This window comes from Xenopus laevis, chromosome 6L (assembly GCF_017654675.1).
Source record: "Xenopus laevis strain J_2021 chromosome 6L, Xenopus_laevis_v10.1, whole genome shotgun sequence".
NCBI lineage: Eukaryota > Metazoa > Chordata > Amphibia > Anura > Pipidae > Xenopus > Xenopus laevis.
Window position 1 is genome coordinate 23,522,797 of NC_054381.1, and position 24,493 is coordinate 23,547,289.

Genomic DNA, 24,493 nt, shown 5'->3' on the forward strand with positions numbered 1-24,493 from the left:
AAGGCAAATATTTGCAGCCCAAACAAATGACCTAAATGGCTACCTGTCACTGAAAGGGCCAAACTATAGAAAAGAATGCTGTCGACAGCATGGGAAAATAATAAAATGAGCAGCATTCAGTGGCCCCCGGGGGTAATGAATAAAAGGGAGTTTTAGAGGCCAAAAATACCATTACAGAAATCATGAATCATGAACAGTGGCATTTGAAAGACAAGCTGCAATATAATTGCACTGGAAGGGAGAATCATCATCATCATCATCATCATTTATTTATATAGCGCTGTCAAGATACACAGTGCTTTACTGCAGTTATAGCAAACAGGGAATAAATGGTGGATAACAGACAAGGATTACAGAGTACAATAGGGTTTACAAACTAAAAGGTTAGGGTACAATGGCACTAAAGCATCTGTTTCTTCTCCTTTAGCCTCTCCACACTTAACAGAGAAGTGGGAGTTAATGCATAAAAAAATCTGTATTCACCAGTATGAATTATACTCAAAGTTGGACTTTGACTATAATTTAAGGAAGGATTAGACGAGCTTTAAGTAAAAGGAGATGGAATAAAAAATGACTGGTATTAATTGCTAGAACTCTTCAGTTCCCCGTATAAAGTAAGTAGGAATGGATGAACGAGCCAGTCATTATTAACAGTCCATTATGCCCCTCTGAAGACTCATCTCTTGCATTGATTCTCCAGAGCTGTGAGAGTGGGAGTTAGTAGAAAAGAATTTCATGCTCCAGATTTTAGAACATGCCAACAATAGGAAGAACATCTTTTAAGTTTAGTCCATTATCTTGAACACATCTATGAGGGTTATATTGTTCATTACTGATCTAAAGATATACAGGTATGGGATATGTTATCCAGAAAGCTACAAATTACGGAAAGACCGTCTCCCATAGACTATATAAGGTATCTTAAGTCTCTATTTCTCTATAATAATAAAACTGTACCTTGTACTTGATCCACATGAAGATATAATTAATCCTTTTTGGAAACAAAATCAGTTTGTTGGGTTTATTTAATGTTCACATGGTTTTCTAGTAGCCTTAAGGTATGAAGATCTAAATTATGGAAAGATCTGTTATCCGAAAATAACCAAGGTCTCAAGCATTCTGGATAGCAGGTCCCATACCTGTATAGACGTTTTGAGTTGAGGTCCAAACTCATATGTTATTATCATTAACAAATATTTATAAAGCACCAAAATATTCTGCAGTGCTGTACCATAAACAGGTTTATACTAGTGATGGGAGAACTTCTCCCACTTCGGCGCAAAATTCATGAATTTTGCGAAATGGCAAAAAATTCACTGAAAAAATAGTGAAAATCGGAAAGTTTCATGGAAAAAACATGAAAATCTAAAAAATTGTGAAAATCGGAAATTGACGGAAAAGTCTATTGCGTAAATTTTGACACTGGTGTTAAAGTCAAAGGGCGTTCAGAAATTTTTTGACGCTGACGAATTTTCGCAGGAGATTTGTGAATTTATTTGCTAGCGACAAAATGTGGAAAATCACCGCGAATTCATGTCAGGCGAATTTATTCGCCCATCACTGGTATATACTTATTAAACATACAAAGAATGACCGAACTTAAAATCTTAATTTCCAGTTTTTTATAAAATGAAATAAGGGTTAGTGTTTACTTTCTTCTTTAATAATGTTAAGGGGCACATATATATTATTGTCTGTTGATTGGCTGATTTACAGACCTGTCTCATGAAATCCCCATGCAGTACCAGTAATTGTATGTGTTCATTTGGCAGAAACCCAGGGAAAAGCTTGGATTTAATTTGCTGATACTGAGTGTTTTATTAGAGGAGGCTGCAGTAAATCTCATTACGGTTCTAAGCTCTCCTATTTAACTCCCCGGACTAATAGTTTTCTTGAATGCTTCTGCCTTACACAACATTGTTTTTTAGTATCATATTTTTATTTATTAGAATTTAACTTGCGTTGACTGCATTGACTGATCTCGTTTTCTGCTCAGCTTTGTTTGCCCTTTAATAAGAGATTGTTTTTAAAATGCATTTGAGGTTTTTATGCCTTTAATAACATATTTAACCAGTTGTGTCCCAGGAGAAAGTATTCTGGGAAATAGCCTGAACTGTTTGAACCCTATTTAACCCTTCTGAATTGAAATCTTGATTAAATTAAATCCTGCACATATCAAGGCATAGGCTGATGTTACGTTGGCTTTCATTCACTCTCACTTCTTGGGATCATTGGTAATAACAATATTGCCAGAGTACAAACAAAACAGCTGCTAGCATTAAATGGATAGATTACATTTTATTATGGTGTAGACTGTGATATTCTTAAACAAGTTTGCAATTGGTCTTCAGTTTTTGTTTTTTAGGTTTAGCCTTTTTTTGTTTTTGCAGTTTGAAATTTCTGTAGCTATCTAGTTGCTATGGTCCAGTTTACCCTAGCAACCAGGCAGTTGTTTGAATGAGAGACAGGAAGATGAATAGGAGAGGGCAATCATTTTTTGGCTTGGGCTGGGTAGTATAGCATTCTAGGGGTAATTCACAAAAGGAGTGTTAAATTGCAGTACAATATTCATTAATCCCAGATTTTTATGTAGAAATTAAGTACAGGTATGGGATCTGTTTTCCAGAAACACGTTTTCCTGAAAGCTCTGAATGTCTCCCATAGACTACATTTTATCCAAATAATCAATTTTTTTTTAAAATGATTTCCTTTTTCTCTGTAATAATAAAACAGTACCTTGTACTTGATCCAAACGAAGATATAATTATTCCTTAATGGAAGCAAAACCAGCCTGTTGGCTTTATTTCAAGTTTACAAGAGACTAGTAGACTTAAGGTATGAAGATCCAAATTACGGAAAGATCCATTATCCGGAAAACCCCAGGTCCCGAGTATTCTGGATAACAGGTCCCATACCTGTACTACAAAGTCTCTAAAGTGGTATTCTGAAAAAATGATTGAACTCCAAATTTACAAAACCAAAGCCATATGAAGAAAATGTAGTAAGGCTTTTGGGAATGCAAAATTCTTCTAACTCCAATTTATCTGAAATAATATCATGTTGGCAGGCCTGGCTTTGCAATCTGCTGTTTTTAGCAAAATTCAAGAGGGGCTGCTGTAAAATGCTGTAGGCAGTCACTATTTATTGAACTTGTAGGGGGCTTTTTGGGCTTCTGTGTCGTTGAAATACCAGCCCCTATTTTGAATGGGGGTGGGTGCCAAGCAAATTGGCTTCCTCCAGTGAATTAAAGTGGTGGTTCCCCTTTAAGTTACATTTTAATATGTTACAGAATGGCTAATTCTAAGAAACTTTTTAACTGGCCTTCATTTTTTCTTTTTTTTAATGTTTTTAATTATTTGCCTTCTTCTCACTCTTTCCAGCTTTCAAATGGGGGTCACTGACCCCATCTAAAAACAAATGCTCTGTAAGGCTACACATTTATTGTTATTGCCACTTTCGATTACTCCTCTATCTATTCAGGTTCACTCCAATTTATATTCCAGTCTCTTATTCAAATCAATTTGGACCCTAGCAACCAAATTGCTGAAATTGCAAACTGGAAAGCTTCTGAATAAAAAACACAGTAACTCAAAAACCACAAATAATAAATGAACCAATTGAAAATTGTCTCAGAATATCATTCTCTACATCATACTAAAAGTTAATTTAAAGGTGAACAACCCCTCTAAGCTTTAGTTTTCCTTATGACATAAGTCAGCACTTTCTATTTAAATATTTACTAAATTTATACTATATGCCAATATTTAGCAAAGTGAGCAAAACAAGGTCAGCATTTACTAACAGATGACAAGGATAGCACACATGCTCGTGTTGATATTATAGTGTAATGTATATGCCAGATTAGCACCAATGCATGACAGCATGTCTGTCTCTGGCTTTGCCATGAATAAGGCTTCACTAATGCTACAGACTTTCCTCCCATTATGTTGGTCTTGCAACATTGCTTTACCAGTATGGACAAACCATACAGAGCATAGAAATAGCTGGTGAGATGCTGCTTTCAGTAGCAATGACATTTACAAATAACCTTACACGAACAATGTAGAAAACTCGCACACCCTCAAAGAGATCAGCCCGGTACACAATATTAGAGGGTCAGCAACCTCACAACTGGATATAGAAGCAGAATATCGGCACACGAGGCAACTAGCGTTGCAGGGAACAACCTGCTCGTTTATTATGCGGTGATGCAACGTTTCGGGGTCACTCCCCTTTGTCATGCTGGGGAGTGACCCCGAAACGTTGCATCACCGCATAATAAATGAGCAGGTTGTTCCCTGCAACGCTAGTTGCCTTGTGTGCCGATATTCTTATTCTATTTACAAATAACCAACATTTTTACTTAGAATTAAATATTATTATCATCATGCCAGTTTTTTTTTTCTTTTCTCTTTTGATTTTCCTGGCTACATAGATGGACACATGCCAATTCCCACTGAGCATTTCATAGGAAACGGCACATTCTCTTATTATAAAAGGGCTTTCTAGAGACTTTAAAAGGGGTGGTTCATCTTCAAATTAACTTTTAGTATGTTATAGAATGGTCAATTCTAAGCAATCTTTCAACTGGTCTTCATTGTTTATTTTTTATCATTTTTGAATTATTTGCTGCCTTCTTCTGACTCTTTCCAGCTTTCAAATGGGGGTCACTGACCCCATCTAAAAAACAAATGCTCTGGAAGGCCACAAATGTATTGCTGTTGCTTATTACTCATCTTTCTATTCAAGCCTCTCCTATTCATATTCCAGTCTCTTATTCAAATCAAGGCATGGTCGCTGGGGTAATTTCAACCCTAGCAACCAGACTGTTGAAATTTCAAACTGGAGAGCTGCTGAATAAATAGCTAAATAACTCAACCACAATTAATTTAGAAATGAAAACCGAATACAAGTTCTCTCAGAATACCACTCTACAGCATTCTAAAAGTTAATTTAAAGGTGAACAACCCCTTTAACTATTTTATTCATCTATTCATTTATATTTGCTTATGGTCCCACACAGGGAGCAAGGTCTAGAATTTCAACTAGAAAATAGTGAGTGTTAATTGGCATCTTACATCAGCCCCTTCACAGAATGCACAGTCTGGGCTTGCAGGGGGTCGTTTGTCTACTACTACCATCCATGCAAGATGAAAAACCCTGTCAATCCGTCAACCTTTCTACAATTGAATAACTGACTAAAAAGAGTCCTCGGCACTCAACCCATTATCAATATATTTAAGACAGACATTTTGTTACTGAAAAATGCCTTACCCTTTAAACAAAACAGGGATTGTTTGTCCATATATTGCAATATATTTAATTAACTACGTCAAAGTCATCCCATATCTGGCCAGTCCTATGCTCAATTTTCATCTGATTCATTATACATTTTATAAAAGGGACGAAAACGTTTTACCTGCAACTTACTAGCTGCTTTCAAAGTAAAACTCTCAAACTTGGCTGCCCTTTTATTAGACACCAGTGGGATCACCTGACTATAGTTGGAGAGGGTGGTAGTACTTAAGATGTACATACGGCTGCCTCTATCCTAAACAGATGTCCTGTAGTTCCCCTTGAATTCAGGCACTTGCTCATTGTTATCTCTACAATAGAACAAGGGGCAGATGGAGCGGTGCGTGCAGAAAAGGAGTTTGTTGGATCAAAGGAACCGTCATTGTCATTAGAATGCAACAAATCTAATTCTTTTGTACCAGATAAGCCTCTTCTGCAGTAATGTGTATTGTATTTAACCCACAGCCATCAGAATTGCAAATATACAGTTTACACTATTTAATGTATGGTGAGCCCAATAAATTAGCAGCCTTGTGTAAGTCTGGCTTTAGCATGGTCACTAACACAAAAGGGTGGGTGCCTTCACTCATTTCCTTTTTACTCACCAGCTGTCTGTAGAGCTTACATTTCATTATAGCTGCACTTTAGATCTTTGGGGGCATGTTAAGGTTCCCCAACAGAGATCCCTAGGATAAATGGAGACTTCCTATAATCTGATTCAGAGGAAGGCAATAAACCCATTTGCCTCCCGTGTGGCTCAGATGGGGGAAAAATTGTATTAATAGCAGTTACAAGGTGTATAAAAATAGTGGCCAGTTGCAAATACCAAAGTTAGTCGCCGATGGTAAGGGCCACAGATGGTGGCCGGTGGTATGGGTTTTTACTGGCCAAATGGGATGTGGTATGGGACAAGGATGGGGGCCAGTGGTAAATGTCAAAAATAAGGTTAGAGGTGTGACAGATTAAACCTAAAGCTAAGGACCTGTAAAGGAAGATAAAGAGATGTTTGTCTGGTAGTGAAGAGTAGAAAAAGTGGCTTGTGTGGTCCCTAGAAAGAGGTCGATTGTAAAGCAGAAGAAGACATGTGGCTGGATGGAAGAGCATTTCACAGTTAAATGATGGTGTTTAATTTAGCTTGTGGTAGAGCCTTATGCATCCAGTGAGGCTTTGCTCTAGACATGGCCTTGCTCTTCCAGCTGTTATCAGCTACTTTCTCATTGAAAGAGATGCTGCATTTCTTGGGCTCCTCCACTACCAGTGGTTACTGTAATCCAGCATTAATAACTGCAGTAAAAAAAAAATAAAAAAAAATATATATATATGTATATAATTAGTGACATTTTTTTTCATGAGATTATCTGAAAATCCTTCATCATATGCAAGAATACGTTCAAGAGACCAAATAATACAAAGAAAACATATAGTTCTCAAGGTGAATATCATTGCTATATTTATTTATATTTATGGTTATAGTGTTGTCTCAAAATATCACCCAGTAACGTTTAACACAGGCTACAAGGGGCCCCAGTAAGTTTTTAAACATAGGGTCATCGTCGTCTGAGCAATTCAGAAGGATCCCCCCATTGTTATCAGCACAAAATGGTGGAAACATTTTCTTTGTTTATTTTGACAAATACTTATATACTGTGTAAAATTCATAGTAGAGTCATGTACTTACTTCTGTTGGCCAGATATGTTATAGCAGGACTAGGAATCATCTCTCCATACCTTTCCCATAGCACCTTGCAAATATGAGCTCAGCCATTCTTGAAAAAGAGGTTTGTCACAAATATTGGATATTTAGTTGGTTCTCTTGCTATTTATTAGGCACAACATGCAGAATTTTTTTTTTGTTTGCCACACTTTCAAACTATGTTTGAATGGAGAAATAGCTGTAGATTGTAGAGGAAAAAAAAAAAAATGTTGCAGAAAGGTCATCTGTGAATGGCACAAATTGAAGGCCAAATGCAATTTCTGCTTCTGTAGAATCTTTGCAAATAAAAAAGAAGCAAAGTAAAGGAAAAAAATAGTTAATAATCTGAATAAATACCTCTTTTAATACATCTTTCATTTTTTACAAGCATAAGCTAACATGGTATTATATCTGAAACACCAAAAATAATTGTTTAAAAACATTTTTACACAGACATCCATAATTCCTCAGAATGGGAAGCAACCATGATAGTCTGACCCACAGGGACCATTACCCCTCCCCCTTAGGCTGGCAGTAATCATTCAAACTCTCCACTTTGTTCCAAGTTAACGCAAAGGATTCTGGGTCCCTCTGCTAGTCGGCTTCTGTGATTGATGACTTCATTCTGGCTGCCCATGTTGACATATTCCAGAACAGTATAGGTGTTGCACTAGTCTCAGACAAAGGGCAGAAACTGAAACATAGAAACAGATGAACAAAGCATAGGAAAACATGGTGTTTCCCCCATTGGCAGCCAGGGGTTGCTGGGAGTTGTAGTTTGATAGCACTTGCAGGTTGGAGACCCCCGATTCCAATGTGTTTCTTGTTGCCCATAATTTTAGTACATGCATGAGATGTATGTGGGAAAAAAATATACTCTATAAATAAGGTAAATTTTCGAAAGTAAAAATGCGGGTGAATATAAAAATTGTTATTTACAGTATGTGTGGGTTTTATTTTACATTGCAATCCCTTATCTGGAATCCTGTTTTCCAGAAAACTTAGAATTAGGGGAAAGCCATCTCTCATGTACTCCATTTTAAGCATATAATTCATATTTTTTAAAAATAATTTCCTTGCAGTAATAATAATACAGTACAGGTATGGGTTCCTGTTATCCAGAAAGCTCCGAATTATGGATATAATATATAATTTTCTAGTATATGTATGAAGATCCAAATTACAGAAATATCCGTTATCCGGAAAACCCCAGGTCCCAAGCATTCTGGATATCGGGCCCTATACCGTACCTTGGTAACTAAGCTGCATAAATCCATATTGATGGCAAATGTTTAAAGTGATTTCAGCAGACTAGAGTTATGGTGATACAAATTACAGAAAGATTCCTTATAATGGATCCTATACATTTACCCATTTACTTCAGGAGACATTGCTGCCCATGTAAGAGGGTTAGCCTTGCTTTTTGGCAGCAGCACCCTTGCCTGGCAGCCTGACACATTGGAGATCTCTCTTTCTCTCGGTTCATTGGTACAGGTATAGACCTGTTATCCAGAATGCTCGGGACCTGGGGTTTTCCGGATAATGGATCTTTCTGTAACTTTGATCCTTATACCTTACGTCTACTAGAAAATCATGTAAACATTAAATAAACCCAATAAACTGGTTTTGCTTCCAATAAGGATTCATTATATCTTAGTTTGGATCAAGTACAAGCTACTGTTTTATTATTACAGAGATATAAGGAAATTACTTTTAAAAATTTGGATTATTTGGATAAAACGGAGTCTATGGGAGAAGGCTTTTCTGTAATTCTGAGCTTTCTGGATAACAGGTTTCTGGATAACGGATCCCATTCCTGTACCTGAATTTGTGTTTTTTTTTATATGACTTGGACCTTAAAATACAGTGAACATAAAACTGCAGGGAGACCCCTAAGACTTTTAATTTATTTATGTATTGCTCGAAATCTACATGAATATACAGGAATGTGTACAAAGACTGCAGAGAGAGGCATTACTCACCCTACTGACCATGAAATTGCCAAATAACTGCACTTCTGCGGCACGGGGCACCACAGGGGAAGCAGTCAGTCAGTTATATGATTATTGCAATATTTCATCATTACTGTGTTGTACTTGCTGTATCCTTTGCTGCCCAACTCTTGGGCTCATTGCTGTAAATGATTGATTTCAATATTTGTGCAAACAAATCCGAGGGTACGTGATTATTTTGGTAACAGCATAAGGAACGGGCTGTTTATAAAATCCTCCAGCTCCAGTCATGTTGGCTTAGCAAATTGTGCACCTCCCGGGCTTGATCCAAACTACCACTCTGGGTGAGCAGTGAGGGTCAGTTTTAGATTTGGCAGCCATTTGTGTGTTTGTTGCTGTACTCAGTGTACTGCATCATACATCTGGAATTATTTGACAAATGTGTTCTTGTACAACACTGCAGAGATAAACTGTATGCTGCTTTATTGAGATTTCACTTGCTTTCCCTACCTACAGCTGCTGCTCTTGGGAACATGGTGCCATCACTGATGCTCAAACATTTCCATAGACCGTACAAGTAGGGGATCAGTTATCCAGTAGCTCCGAATTATGGTAGGGCCATCTCACGAAGGGGCATATTTATCAAAGAGTGACGTAAGAGATCACCACAGTACACCAATGTGTAACTCTACTCTATTCATTTTTCTATAGCGTTTTTAAAGGACAAGGAAAGTTAAATTAAGAAGTAGGCTAAAAATGTTATACAATATGTTTTGGGCTTCAATACCAGCCCAAAGAAACCACAGCCCTTTATCAGTAAAGATCTGTGTCTCCAAAGATGCCCCAGTAGCTCCCCATCTTCTTTTCTGCTGATTCACTGCACATGTTCTGTGCTGCTGTCACTTACTGAGCTTAGGGACCCACTCACAATATACAGTACACATAGAATAGAAATGTCACAATTAGAGATGCACCGAATCCAGGATTCGGTTCGGGATTCGGCTAGGATTTGGCCTTTTTCAGCAGGATTCGGCGAATCCTTCTGCCTGGCCGAACCGAATCCTAATTTGCATATGCAAATTAGGGACGGGGCGGGAAATTGCGTGACTTTTTGTCACAAAACAAGGAAGTAAAACATGTTTTTCCCTTCCCATCCCTAATTTGCATATGCAAATTCGGATTTGGTTCGGTATTCGGCCGAATCTTTCTCAAAGGATTCGGGGGTTCGGCCGAATCCAAAATCGTGGATTTGGTGCATCCCTAGTCACAATATAAGTCTGATAAGTAATTAATACAGACAATTACTACATGGCAGCACAGAAACCAGTGCAATTAGCATCAGAATTTAATAATCAGCCTTGTAGCATCAGCTTATATTACAGACCAACCTCATTTTCTGCTGGATAATTAGTGACGACCCCTAAGCTTAGCTTCTCAACAGCTGCTCAGAGCCCACTGAGCATCTGAGTGTCACAGACACTTTCCAAGATGGTGACCCCCTGTGACAAGTCTGAAGTCCTGGATCATTGTTGTTATTGAGAAGCTGAAACTTTAGGCTGGTGCAATAAGGTCATTATATAAAATATTGCATTTCTAGCCCTATTCATTTTAGGGTTTAGTTCTCCTTTAAGGAGTATTTTTCAAAGGGTGACTTTCACTTTTACCCATTGATAAATACTCTTAAAAATCCCATAGAATAGAATGGAGAGTGGCGGAATTTCACATTGGTGTACTGTGGTGATCTCTAACTTCACTCGTTGATAAATATGTCCCTTTATGAGATGGCCCTCCCGTAATTCGGAGCTTTCTGGATAACAGGTTTCCGAATGGATCCCATACCAGTACCTTGCGCTTGATCCAAACTAAGCTATAATTAATCCTTATTGGAAGCAAAACCAGCCTATTGGGTTTATTTAATGTTCAAATGAAAGATCAAAATTATGGAAAGATCTGTTATCTGTAAAAATCCAGGTCCCGAGCATTCTGGATAACCGGTCTAATACCTGTGCTCTCTGCCAGAATTCTCAGGCTTTCCCACCTCTCTACCTGCACTGCTGTGTTTCTGAAGAAAGATTCCTTGAAACTGTACTATTATTCACAAGGACACAGCTCTGACGGCAATGGAAATTGTTTGCTTGCTCATAAATCCATCACTTTCAGTACTGCCTTTAGAAAGGATAACATAACTTAGGCAGTGTTCTCATTTTTTTAAATTGCTGGTGACCGATCGGCTGAAAATGCTCCTCCATAGGCAATTATTGAAATTGTCAGTGTTTTTTCTAAAATCACAAATGACAATGTAAAAAACTGAATATAAATATTAGAAAAATGGGACTTCAACTCCAAATGACCTTCACCATTACAATATTAATTTGAATATGGAATTACAAAATATTCTGAGAGTAAAAATAAAAGGCAATATTTATTTGTTTACCACCAAAAACTTAAAAAACTGAATATAAAAAGCGCAAGCGAAGAAAAGGTGACCGAAACCTTGAAAAAGTTTTTTTTTTTTTGACAATTACTAGCAAAAAAAATCTAAAAGTCTGAATGGCTAAAAAATGGTCCAATAAGATCAGTGCAGCTCCTATTGACTTCTGTGGGACCTTGACTACTTTTGTATTTGTTTTTTTGTTGTTTTTACACTTTATAAATCTCAAGTTTTTAGAGTTTTTGAGAAATTAAAAACCATAGTGTTATATATATATATATAGGCATCCTGACGACGGTTCAGAGAGAACCGAAACGCGTTGATGTGGGAGAGTTTGTAATACTCTAATAAAAAGATACTTCTTAATCACTATACCCGTGAGTGCTCCTGACTACATTTATTTATATATATATATATATATATATATATATATATATATATATATATATATATATATATATATATATAATAGAAATTTGAGTGTTGGTTAATGCATGTAGATCAAATTACAGAAAGATCACTTATGCAGAGAACCCCAGGGCTCGAGCACTCTGATCCCATTCCTATACAAGTATGGAATCTACTATCTAATTATCTGGAAACCTTTTATCCAGAAAGCTTTGAATTACGGAGTGGCTGTCTGTCTCCCATAGACTCCATTTTATCCAGATAATCCAAATTTTTATTTATAATTTCCTTTTTCTCTGTAATAATAAAACAGTAGCTTGTACTTGATCCCAACTAAGATATAATTAATCCTTATTGGAAGCAAAAACAATCCTTTTTGGGTTAATTTAATGTTTAAATCTTTTTCTAGTAGGTATGAAGATCCAAATCACAGAAAGATCCATTATCCGGAAAACCCCAGGTCCCGAGCATTCTGAATAACAGGTCCCATACCTGTATTATTATCAATATCTTATGTATTATACAATACACGTAGAAGCTTCATTATCATTACCCTTTTGTGCTCTCCAGCCAGTCATAACATGGTTAAGCTTCATGTGGGATTTTAAATTGAATACTTTATTCTCCAAGCTGTTACTGGTCCCTGACCTGTAGTTTGCCTACTTTTCCACTGTGTAGCAGATGTATGATTGGAATCAGTGGGACCTGAATGTTCCCTGACATGGAGAATTCGTAAAGACCATTTTTCTCATATGGAAAATCCCTTACGGTAAGGTCACGCTGGGAGATTCGGGGAGATTTAGTCGCCCTCACGATGAAACTTCGGGCGACTTCGGAAAAAGAAGAGCCACAAGTGCCATGCCGCAGGCGATTTTTCATTCTAGCAGGCGGAAGACAGGGGGAAGCAGTTTGGGGTAATCAGTTGCCCAAAAGAAGAGGTGACTAAATCTCCCCGAATCTCCCAGTGTGACCTTACCCTAAGAGCTTTAGCACATGGGCAGACTCAGGGAGATTTAGACGCCTGGCGACTAATTGCCTCTTCTGCGGGGCAACAATTTCCCCGAACTGCCTTCCTCCTGCTATACTGAGAAAAAGCCAGTGCCAATGCACTCGTGGCACTTTGATTTCTCCCGAAGTTCCTCGTCAGGCAACTTTGGACGTCTTCGGAAATCAAAGCGTCGCGAGTGCATTGGCCTTTTCTCATTATAGCAGGAGGAAAGCAGTTCGGGGAGATTGTTGCCCCGCAGAAGAGGTGATTAGTTGCCAGGCGACTAAATCTTCCCGAATCTGCCCATGTGCTAACTCCCTAAGAGACACACTAGCTGTTTTTCCAGGATTTTAATAAACCTGCTATCATTGAGTGCTCCTTTTTATGTGACAGACAGAACAACTTTTATTACCGGTATATTAAGCTACACTGGGTGCTGCAACTGGGACCCCGTGAGAGCAAGTGGCTTTTTTTTTCCAGACGGCATTGTTGGAATTCTCATACTTTACTTTGTTATCTTAACATTTGTGGAATGCATTTGTTGTCTCTCTGCCGTCACCCTCCTCTTGATTTGCTGCGTAAAACATGCACTTGGGTTTGGCACCGTTCTTGTCCCAAATGTAGTAAGCCTATATAAATATGGCATTGCATTAAAACGAGTTTTTGTTTAGAAAAGTAGTTACAACACAAATTGTTTATCTATGTAGAAAATTCAAATGTGCCTAATGTGCTTAGCCAGTTTGTGACTGCCATGTCTTGAGTGTGTCACTTCCATTCCCAGGGTAGATGGCAGTGATTGGTGGGCAGGTTCATGTTCACTGAAAGTCATCCTGTGGTTCTTGGCAGGTGTGCATGCTCTTAATTACTGATTACTGGCGTCTCACCTGGGAATGGAAATTAAGCCATTGCATAGCTGTGCAGTTCTGCTGGAGCAACTGATGGACTGGGAGAAGTTGGGGTGACGGGGCACTGTGTGCTTGGGTTAAACACTACTATAGTTTATATAAACAAGCTGCTTGGTAGCCATGGGGGGCAGCCATTCAAGCACAGGATACACAGTAGATAACATATATGTCCTTTAGAATCTCCTTGTATTCTACAGAGATTATCTTTTATTTGCTGTGTAACCTGTGCGTTATTTACTTTTTCAGCTTTGAATGGCTGGCCGACAACTACACAGCAGCTTGTTTATGTAAACAATGTAAATTTTCTGAAGCCAACACACCAGTTGTACCAGTGCAGAGCAGCAGTACATTAGATTTTCATTACTTTTAAAAATACTTTTAAAAATCCTTGCCTTTTTCTCTGTAATAGTAAAACAGTAGCTTGTACTTGATTCCAACTAAGATATAATTAATCCTTATTGGAAGTAAAACCAGTCTATTGGGTTTGTTTAATGTTTATGTGATTTTCTAGTAGACTTAAGGTTTGACGATCCAAATTATGGAATGTTCTGTTATACGGAAAACCCCAGGTCCAGAGCATTCTGTATAACAGGTCCTATACTTGTATAAGAAAAGTTAGGGGAAAGTATGCCATGCTTTTAAATAAACTATATTTAACATTTAAATACCAAAAGTGTTCATGGTTAGTTTGGAGGTGGTGGGGGAGGGCAAAGGCCACAGTACTTCAGAATATATTTATGCATAACTTCAGGAATCACAATGCTTGTGGTTAAATAAATATTTAAAACCTGAAAAACAGCATCACCTTGCAGCTGCCCATGTCCAAAGAAAGTGGATAGCAGCCTGTCATTAGCATTTTTTCATTCTTAATTAGTTTACATTTAGGGGGTTGTTTTTCAAAGGTTAAATTTTAGCGCTATGTGAGGGTCTGAAAACTAAAATGAGTATAAAGTAGCAATAACAATAAATGTGTAGCCTTATAGAGCATTTGCTTTTAGATGGGGTCAGTGACTCCCAATTAAAAGCTGGGGAAAAAAGTCAGAATAAGGCAAATAATTTAAAAACTATAAATATAGCAAAAATGACCAATTAAAAGGTTGCTTAGAATTGGCCATTCTATAACATACTAAGGGGCAAATTCACTAACCTCCGAAAATTCGCCAGCGACTGCTTCGCTCACAGCGCAACACTAAGATTCGCCAGGACAAAGCTAATTCACTAAAATCCGAAGTTGTGTCCAGGGCGCCGAACGCTGGCGAAGTTGCGCTAGCATTACTGCGCCAAGTGAAGCAAAGTTGCGCTAGCTTTGCCTAATTTGCATACGGCGGGAAGCTAAAAATGAATGGATGTATATGTTGTAGCAAATACATTACACTAAACAAGCCCAGGGAAACCTTAATACAATAAAATAAAGTTGTTATATTGCCCTACACATGAGCCCAGTGTATGTGTCATATGTTAGGAAATGTAGGGGGGAAGCCGGTAACATCAAAAAAAAATTTACGCTATTTTTCAGCCTATCACCCTGAAAAAGGAAAAGACGCTAGTGTTTTTTGGAACTATTTTTTCAACAATTTTTTGAGGAACTCCCATCTACTCTATTGCACTTCGCCTGGTCTGAGGTGGCGAAGGCAAGTCTGGCGCAAGAGGTAACGTTCAGTCAAATCTGCATCTTGGTTAGTTACGTCCATTCGCCAGAGCGCAAATTCGGCAGGTGTTAGGGAGCGAAGTACCGCTAGAATCTATCTCCTTCGCTAGCAAAGTTACGCCATCGACTGTTGGTAAATCAGTGAAGTACCGAAATTACGTTGGCGAATTTTTACCCACATTAGTCACTTCGCCCTTTAATAAATTTGCCCCGAAATGTTAACCCAAAGGTGAACCACCCCCATAACAATAAAAATGAAAATAGTTATACTTTACATATACTTTTGGATCTTTCTATATGTATCCATTCATGTAAAAGGATCCATCGGTTTATATGGTCTTAAAAGCAGTATTAAGGGATGAGATTTAATTTGCTGCATGCTTGAGACTGGGGATCTCAGAATAAGGAATCTTTCTTTGGAGGACCATGTTTAAAGGCACAGTTCAAAGCAATAAAATACATTAGGACTGCGAAATGGCATTCTGGTATTTTGGGGCATTCTGGATATTCGATCCTGTACTGCAAACAATTTTAGTAAGTCTGTGTTTCATGCTTTCACTAGTCAAATGAGGAGACTAAACTTGGGTTGGATGAAAAACATCTTCTCCCCGTGTCTTGTTTTATTTTTGTGCCCTCTCTGGTGATTGATTTCCATATGTTTTATCTTTAGGATACCAGATGGCTCACGATCATTAAGCGCTAAGTTATTTCTGCATTTCTCATTTAACATGGACTTTTTTTTTCTCCCCTACTTTAAAAGTAAAATGTATCTTATTTACATGCCGGCGTTTTCCGAAGTCGCACAAAGTTTCCCCCGGGAGGCAACTTTGGGCTACTACGGAAAAACGCATTGCCGCTTGTGCTTTGGCGCAGGCGACTTTTCATTTTAGCCTTTGGGAAGACACGCTACGGGAGTTCGGGGAGATAGTCACTCAGAAGACGAGGCGGTTAGTCGCCAGGCGACAAAATCTCCCTGAATCTCCTTGTGTGAACTAACCCTTAATGGGCTCTTCATTTTGCTAGGCAGTATGTATGCGGTTTTCATTCTGAATTTAAAAGGGAACTATCCCTGATAACTGATGAGGAGACTGGGAATGAAAGTGATGCAAACATGGTGGCCACCAGCCACTTTTTTTTTTGTTCTAAAAATAGAGAAAACCTATGTGAAAGTCAGAGTCCCCTGGGCCCTCAGTTACCCCCCCCCCACATATACCTTTTAAAGGTGTTGTTCACCTTTACATTAAAGGAACAGTAACACCAAAAAATGAAAGTGCTTTAAAGTAATGAAAATATCATGTACTGTTGCCCAACACTGGTAAAACTGATGTGTTTGCTTCAGAAACACTACTATAGTTCATAATAACGTTTGAGCTATTTTTTTTTGGTCGAATAGGTCAATTTCAATCGAATAGGTCCGTATTCGGCTGAATACGAATCAAAGAAATAGTGTATTCGATCGAATTCGATTCAAAATTTTCCCAAAAAAACCTTCGATTTTTCAAAGTCCACCAATTGGTTCTAAGAGGTCCCCCATAGGTTAAAACAGCAATTCTGGAGGTTTTAGATGGCGAATGGTTGAAGTTGAATTTTTATAGAGACAGTACATTCAGAATGAAAACCGTTTCAGAGGGACAGAAGCAATAGAAAAGGAGGAGGGGTATGTCTGTATGTTAGGCAGGATTTAAAAGCTCATATAAAGGAGGAGGTTATGTTAGAAAATGAGGGGCCAGAAGTCGTATGGGTGGAGTTCTTCACCAATTGTAAAGAATCCAGCAAATTAATTGTAGGAGTATGCTATAGACCCCCTAATGTAAGTGAGGAGGAAGAGACAAAGCTCCTAATGCAAATAGAAAAGGCTGCTAGTTTAGGTAAAGTAATGATAATGGGGGATTTTAATTACCCAGATATTGACTGGAGCAACGGTACTGCTAGATCAGTTAATGGGAACAAGTTTATAAACTTATTGCACGACAATTTTTTAGCACAGGTTGTTGAGGAGCCTACCAGAAAAAATGCTATTCTTGATTTAGTGATCTCAAATGACCCAGAACTTATAGCAAATGTGCAAGTCATTGAACCCCTGGGTAATAGTGACCATAATGTTATATCTTTTAATGTCTGGTGCAAAAAACAAAAATATACTGGGGCAACAAAAACCATGAATTTTGCCAAAGCTAATTTTAGTGCCTTGAGGGCTGCCCTACAGAGCATTGATTGGGGCATTAGGTTTTCAGCTAAAAACACAGAACAGAAATGGTTGTCCTTTAAAATGATATTAAATCATTACTGTTCTCAATTTATTCCCTTAAGGACTAAACGTAGAAGCTCTAAGAATCATCCAGTGTGGCTTAATACAGAAGTAAAGAATTTAATGGGAAAGAAGAGAAAGGCATTTAAAAACTACAAATCTGTAGGGACAGAAGCTGCATTTAATGAATATAAACACTGTAATAAATGTTGTAAATCAGCAATCCGGAAGGCTAAGAAAAGAAATGAAGAGTTAATTGCGGTGGAGGTGAAAACTAACCCTAAAAAGTTTTTTAAATATATTAATAGTAAAAAGATGCAGGTTGAGAGTGTTGCTCCATTAAATAATGGTACCAGTATGGTTGTAACAGATACAGATAAGGCAAATGTGTTAAATCAGTTCTTTTCTTCAGTGTATTTAGTGTACAATAGAGGAGTCTGGGTTCACAGGCTCACTTAATAACTGCACGAATGGTTCAGCTCAATCTAGTCAGTGGCTGACTCAGGATATGATTCAAAAAGCTTTAATACAAATTAATGTAAACAAGGCTCCAGGGCCTGATGGCATACACCCCCGGGTTCTAAGAGAGCTTAGTTCAGTTTTAGACCAGCCCTTATTTCTGATTTTCTCAGATTCACTGTCATCTGGTATGGTGCCTATGGATTGGAGAAAAGCTGATGTTATTCCAATATTTAAAAAGGGATTACGATCTCAGCCTGGCAATTATAGTCCAGTAAGCTTGACATCTGTGGTGGGCAAATTATTTGAAGGCTTGTTAAGGGATCACATTCAAAATTTTGTCCTAATGAATGGCATTATGAGCAACAATCAGCATGGCTTTATGAAGGATAGGTCATGTCAGACGAATTTGATTGCATTTTATGATGTGGTAAGTAAGATTCTGGATAGTGGGGGGGCAGTAGATGTGATCTATTTGGATTTTGCCAAAGCGTTTGATACTGTGCCCCACAAACGACTGCTTTCTAAACTAAGGTCTGTTGGGCTCAATGAAGTCGTTTGCACATGGATAGGAAACTGGCTACAGGATCGGGTACAGAGGGTGGTTGTTAATGGGACATTCTCTACTTGGAGTAAGGTTCTTAGTGGGGTCCCCCAGGGCTCAGTATTGGGTCCACTTTTATTTAACTTGTTCATTAATGACTTAGGGGAGGGTGTTGTAAGTAATGTATCAGTGTTTGCAGATGACACAAAATTATCCAGCCCAATTAATTCCATCCAGGATGTGGCATCCTTGCAACAGGATCTTGACAAACTGGCAATCTGGGCAGCTAAGTGGCAAATGAGATTCAATGTTGATAAATGTAAAGTCATGCACCTGGGATGTAAAAATATCCAAGCCACTTATACCCTTAATGGGACTGCACTAGGCAAATCCATTATGGAAAAGGACCTTGGAGTCCTTGTAGATGATAAACTTGGCTGTAGCAAGCAATGCCAGTCAGCAGCATCAAGGGCAAATAAGGTCTTGAGCTGTATTAAAAGGGGCATAGAGTCACGGGAGGAGGGGTCATTCTTCCACTGTATAGAGCACTTGTAAGGCCCCATCTAGAATATGCCGTACAGTTTTGGTCTCCATCACTCAAACAGGACATTATTATATTAGAGAGGGTACAGAGAAGGGCAACTAAGCTGGTAAAAGGTATTGAAAATCTTAGCTATGAGGAAAGACTGGCCAAATTGGGGATGTTCACGCTGGAGAAGAGGCGCTTAAGGGGTGATATGATGACTATGTATAAATATATAAGGGGATCATATAACAATCTCTCTAATGCTTTATTTACCAGTAGGTCTTTCCAGCTGACACGAGGTCACCCATTCCGATTAGAAGAAAAGAGGTTCCGCCTAAATATTCGGAAGGGGTTTTTTACAGTGAGAGCTGTGAAGATGTGGAATTCTCTCCCTGAATCAGTTGTACAGGCTGATACATTAGATAGCTTTAAGAAGGGGTTGGATGGCTTTTTAGCAAGTAAGGGAATACAGGGTTATGGGAAATAGCTCATAGTCCAAGTTGATCCAGGGACTAGTCCGATTGCCATTTTGGAGTCAGGAAGGAATTTTTCCCCCTCTAAGGCAAATTGGAGAGGCTTCAGATGGGTTTTTTGCCTTCCTCTGGATCAACTGGCAGATAGGTAGTTAATAAACAAAAAAAAAAAAAGGTTGAACTCGATGGACATGTGTCTTTTTTCAACCTTACTTACTATGTTACTATGTTACTATGTTACTATGTATTTCAATATTCGAATTTTTGTCAAATTCAAATCGAATTTGGACTATTCCCTAGTCGAAGTACACAAAAATAGCTCGAAATTCATTTCATTGGTGAATTCACCTCGACCTTTGATAAATCTGCCCCTTAGTATGATATACAGAGTGATAGTCCAAGACAGTTTGCAATTGTTTTTTTATTTTTTTTTTTATTTATGGTTTTGAGTTTTGATCTGGTTGTTAGGGTCCAATTTACCCTAGCAACCACACATTGATTTGAATAAGAGACTGAAATACGAGTAGGAGAGGCTTGAATAGAAAGAAGAATAATAACAAGTAGCAATAACTATACATTTGTAGCCTTACAGAACAATTGTTTTTTAGATGGGGTCAGTGACCCCCATTTGAATGCTGGAAACTATCAGAAGAAGAAGGCAAATAATTTAAAAACTATATAAAAAAAGAAGTTTTTTAGAATTGGCCATTCTATAACATTCTAAAAGTTAACTTAAAGGTGAAACACCCCTTTAATGTTTGTTTATTTTTCAAAACAATAGCTTGTGCATTCCATACTAAACATCATAGATATGACTTAAAGGAACAGTAACACCAAAAATGAAAAGTGTTTTAAAGGAATATCATGTAGCGTTGCCCTGCACTGGTAAAACTGATGTGTTTGCTTCAGAAACACTACTATAGTTCATATAAACAAGCTGCTGTGTAGCAATGGTGGAAATTGAAAAAAGTCTATATGGCACAGGTTAAATAATGGATAACAGATAATACCATTATGTTCTACAGAGCTTATCTGCTGTGTAACCTGAGCCTTTGCTCCTTTGAATGTCTGCCCTCATTGCTACCAAGCAGCTTATTTATACATACCTCCCAACAATTTGGAAATAAAAAGAGGGACAAAAAAGGTGCCGCACGTAGCGTGGCAATTTTTTTTTGTTTGACCACGTCCGTTTTTATGGCCACACTCCCTAATTTCCATGTTCATTTTACAAAATTTCGCAGTTTATAAAAGTTTGAACATTTTCTGTGTTTTTTTTCAGTTATTACAGTTTTGCTAATGAAGGTGAATTGCCCTTTAAGCTGCGAGTCTAACTTCTCTCAAGGGACCTGTTATCTTATATTGTTACAATTACTTATTTGCTTATCTCAAAATTGTTACAAAAGTATCTTATCTGCTGCTGTGGCTGTTCTGAGCTCTCTGCCAAAAGCCAATTAAGTTAGAAAATTTGTTTCTTTTTCTGGCGGTTCAGTGCAGAGAAAAACGCGACTTTCCAGTACAAAAGGAGGGATTGCGGGTTGAGCTATCAAAAGAGGGACTGTCCCTCTAAAAACTGGACAGTTGGGAGGTATGTTTATATAAACAATATAAAGAAAACACACAGCAGTTTTACCAGTGCAGGGCAACACTGCATTATATTTGAATTACTGTTCCTTTAATTGGTCCATGGCCTGTATAGAAGCCCTTGGATTCCTCTGTGACTTCTGTTACCCTTATAGATTTCATTAGGTGTATTATGTAGTGAGAAAAATGTTGCCCTGGGCTGGTAAAGGATATTCTCTAGGAATACATGAATAACTGATGAATTAAAAAAAAAAAAATCTACAGTGCTCAGATAACAGTGGGGAGTACATTCATTAACTGTATTGTTGTTTCCCCAAGGCTGATAAAGGATATTCTCAATAAAGGATTGGTGATAAAAGAAAACCATCTGCTGTGTCTTCTTTCCTTCTGTTCCTCTGCATGATCCTTGTACTCCATGTAAATCTCTTACTGTATTGGGATGGGACTACATACACAGCTACTGATTTAAAAATGAAGATTGTGAATCAGAAATAAAGGACTCTTCTAGAAAGCAATAGGAGCCATTTACTTATCCCTGTAATTCAAGTTCAGTGGCATTGACTCCACCCACTGCTCCTTTGCAGCTTCCTCAGTAATTCGCCACTGTGCATTTTTCTGTTTATAATTTAAATATTAAATTTCTTTCTCTTTTTCCCCCTAGGTTTGTCTCACTAAGTTATGGTTCCAACTTTTGCTGGCACTATGCTATTTTATGTCCTGGAATCCATGCCAATGTGAAGATGAGAGGCCTATGACTGCATGTGACCTGTTGTATCTGCTGAACAGGAAAAGGTAAGTCACTGTGTGATTGCGGGCAACCATTGCCATTGTCTTCATCTGATGAACACTTAGGGGCACATTTACTAAGCTCGAGTGAATGATTAGAATAAAAAAAAAAACGTTGAATTTCGAAGGTTTTTTTGGCTACTTCGACCATCAAATTGGCTACTTCGAATCGAACGATTCAAACTAAAAATCGTTCGACTATTCAACCATTCAATAGTCGAAGTACTGTCTCTTTAAAAAAAACTTCGACCACCTACTTCGCCACCTAAAACCTACCGAGCATCAATGTTAGCCTATGGGGAAGGTCCCCATAGGCTTTCTAGGCAATATGGGATCGAAGGAAATTCGTTCGATCGATGGAATAAAATCCTTTGAATCGTTCGATTCGAAGGATTTAATCGTTCGATTTTTTCTACGATCGTTCGAACGAACAAATTGTGGTAAATCCTTCAACTTCGATATTCGAAGTCGTAGGATTTTACTTTGACGGCCGAATATCGAGGCTTAATTAACCCTTGATATTTGACCAATAGTAAATGTGCCCCTTATTTGTTGATTGCAGACACTTCCATTATCCCCAAATCTCATTTGAGTTGAGCATCTGTGGAATGAGAGGTTGTTCACCTTAAAAATAACTTGTAGCATGATGTAGAGCTTGCTGTGCGTAGTCAATTTGCAGTTGGTCATCACTTTTTATTTTCTGGGCATTTTGAATTATTTCGCTTTTTGCTCAGCAGCTCTCAGCTTGGCATTGCAGCAGGTATCTGGTAGCTAGGGTCCAACTTTCCCTAGCAACCATGCAGTGGTTTGAACAAGTGGTTGGAATATGACTACGTGAGGGGCTGAACAGAAAGATTAATAATAAATACAGGTATTGGACCTATTATCCAGAATGCTCGGGACCTGGATAATATTTCCATAATTTGGATCTTCATACCTTAAATCTACTAGAAAATCCTGTAAACATGAAATAAACCCAATAGGCTGGTTTTGCTTCCAATAAGGATTAATTATATCTTAGATTTTATAAATTGCAATTTACTGTTTTATTACTGTTTTATAATGTTAATGTTTATTATCACATGACTTGGGGCAGATGGGAAATTGACAATATGTCTAGCCCCATGTCAGATTTCAAAATTGAATATAAAAAAAATCTGTTTGCTCTTTTGAGAAATTGATTTCAGTGCAGAATTCTGCTGGAGCAGCACTATTAACTGATTCATTTTGAAAAAAAATGTTTTTCCAATGACAGTATCCCTTTAAGAAATACAGTAATTAATACTTTTTGGATATCAGGTCCCATATCTGTGCCATGTATTTGTTTCCAATGAAAGTTTAATGTTTAACAGATTTTTTAGTAGACGTAAGATATGGAGATCCAAATGATAGACTAGGATCGTTTATCCAGAAAGCCCCAGATCCTGTGCATTCTGGAGAACAGGCCCTATACATGTGCCTTGTATTTGATCCCAATAAAGATATAATTAGAGACAAAATTTGAGTTAATGTTTAATAGATTTTTTTTAGCAGACGTAAGGTATGGAGATCTAAATTATAGAAAGTTCTTTTATCCTGAAGACCCCAGGTCCTGAGCATTCTGGATAACAGGCCCCTAGCTGTAATAGTAAAGTATCTAAAACTAGGGGAAACTTAAAAAATCCTTTTTTGTGCACCAGATTTAAAAAAGATTCTCCTCCTTATATGAAAAGGTTTATGTACATGGAACTATGTAAGTGAAAGACTGGTTACTAGTGCCATGTTTTAGTGCAGTGCAACTGTCGGCTCATGATGAGATGTTCAGCAGTTCTCTAACAGAGTTAAGTAGGCCCATTAAAAATGAATGAGCACCTTGTCTGTCTGATTAAGCAAATATTAATTTTCATTGTAATCAGTGCAGTGAAATAGCTTTCAGATTGATTGGGTTCCACCAACATGCCCTTGTCATCTGCCCGACACACAGGCCGGGGGCATAGAATTTTTATGATCAGAGAATAAGGGAGTTCTGATTGCTCCTGCAACAAGGGATGTGACACTTAAGATTCTCAAAAACTAAAGTCCTTTAATGAGAAATCCAGGGACTTGTGGCACAGGGACATAAAACAAAGACAATTGTCTACGCTGATCAATCCAAACCTTTCAAAGGCTGAACTAGTGGATGACTCTGGTTGCCAGTCAGGGCTTTATGGTGGTTGGCAGTTACAGACTTTCATTTCAATTTTCTCTCTTAAATATTTTCCATAAAAAGCAATATAAAAGATGTATTGTATAGCAGGGACACAAAGTCAAGTTACAGTGTCTCTTTGCTTAATATTTTGTCTCCCATTAATCTACTCCCCATTCCCGGCATTGTCAGAGATTGGTTTTGCACTGCAGACAGCAATATATCACAGAGCATTGGTGAAGGAACTCATACACTAGCCTATATTTCCTCTTTGCAGTTGACGGCTACCATCAATAGCAGGTGCTTTCCATCCTAGCTTTCTCAGGATATATTGGAACTGCAACACAGGTCACCCTTACCCCAAACATTCAGCTTGAGAAAAATAAATAAAT

The 24,493-nt window shown here is 37.9% G+C and overlaps 1 protein-coding gene across 5 annotated transcripts in view; it reads left to right on the forward strand.

Annotated features, from left to right (window-relative positions):
- The window catches only part of LOC108718775 (MAGUK p55 subfamily member 7), a 215,484-nt gene that overhangs the window by 13,371 nt on the left and 177,620 nt on the right, over positions 1 to 24,493 (forward strand). For all 5 annotated transcript variants that reach the window (XM_041565831.1, XM_041565832.1, XM_041565833.1 and 2 more), the window contains exon 2: positions 21,813 to 21,943. The gene's annotated coding sequence lies outside the window, so the exon portion shown is untranslated. The remainder of the gene's footprint in view (positions 1 to 21,812; positions 21,944 to 24,493) is intronic.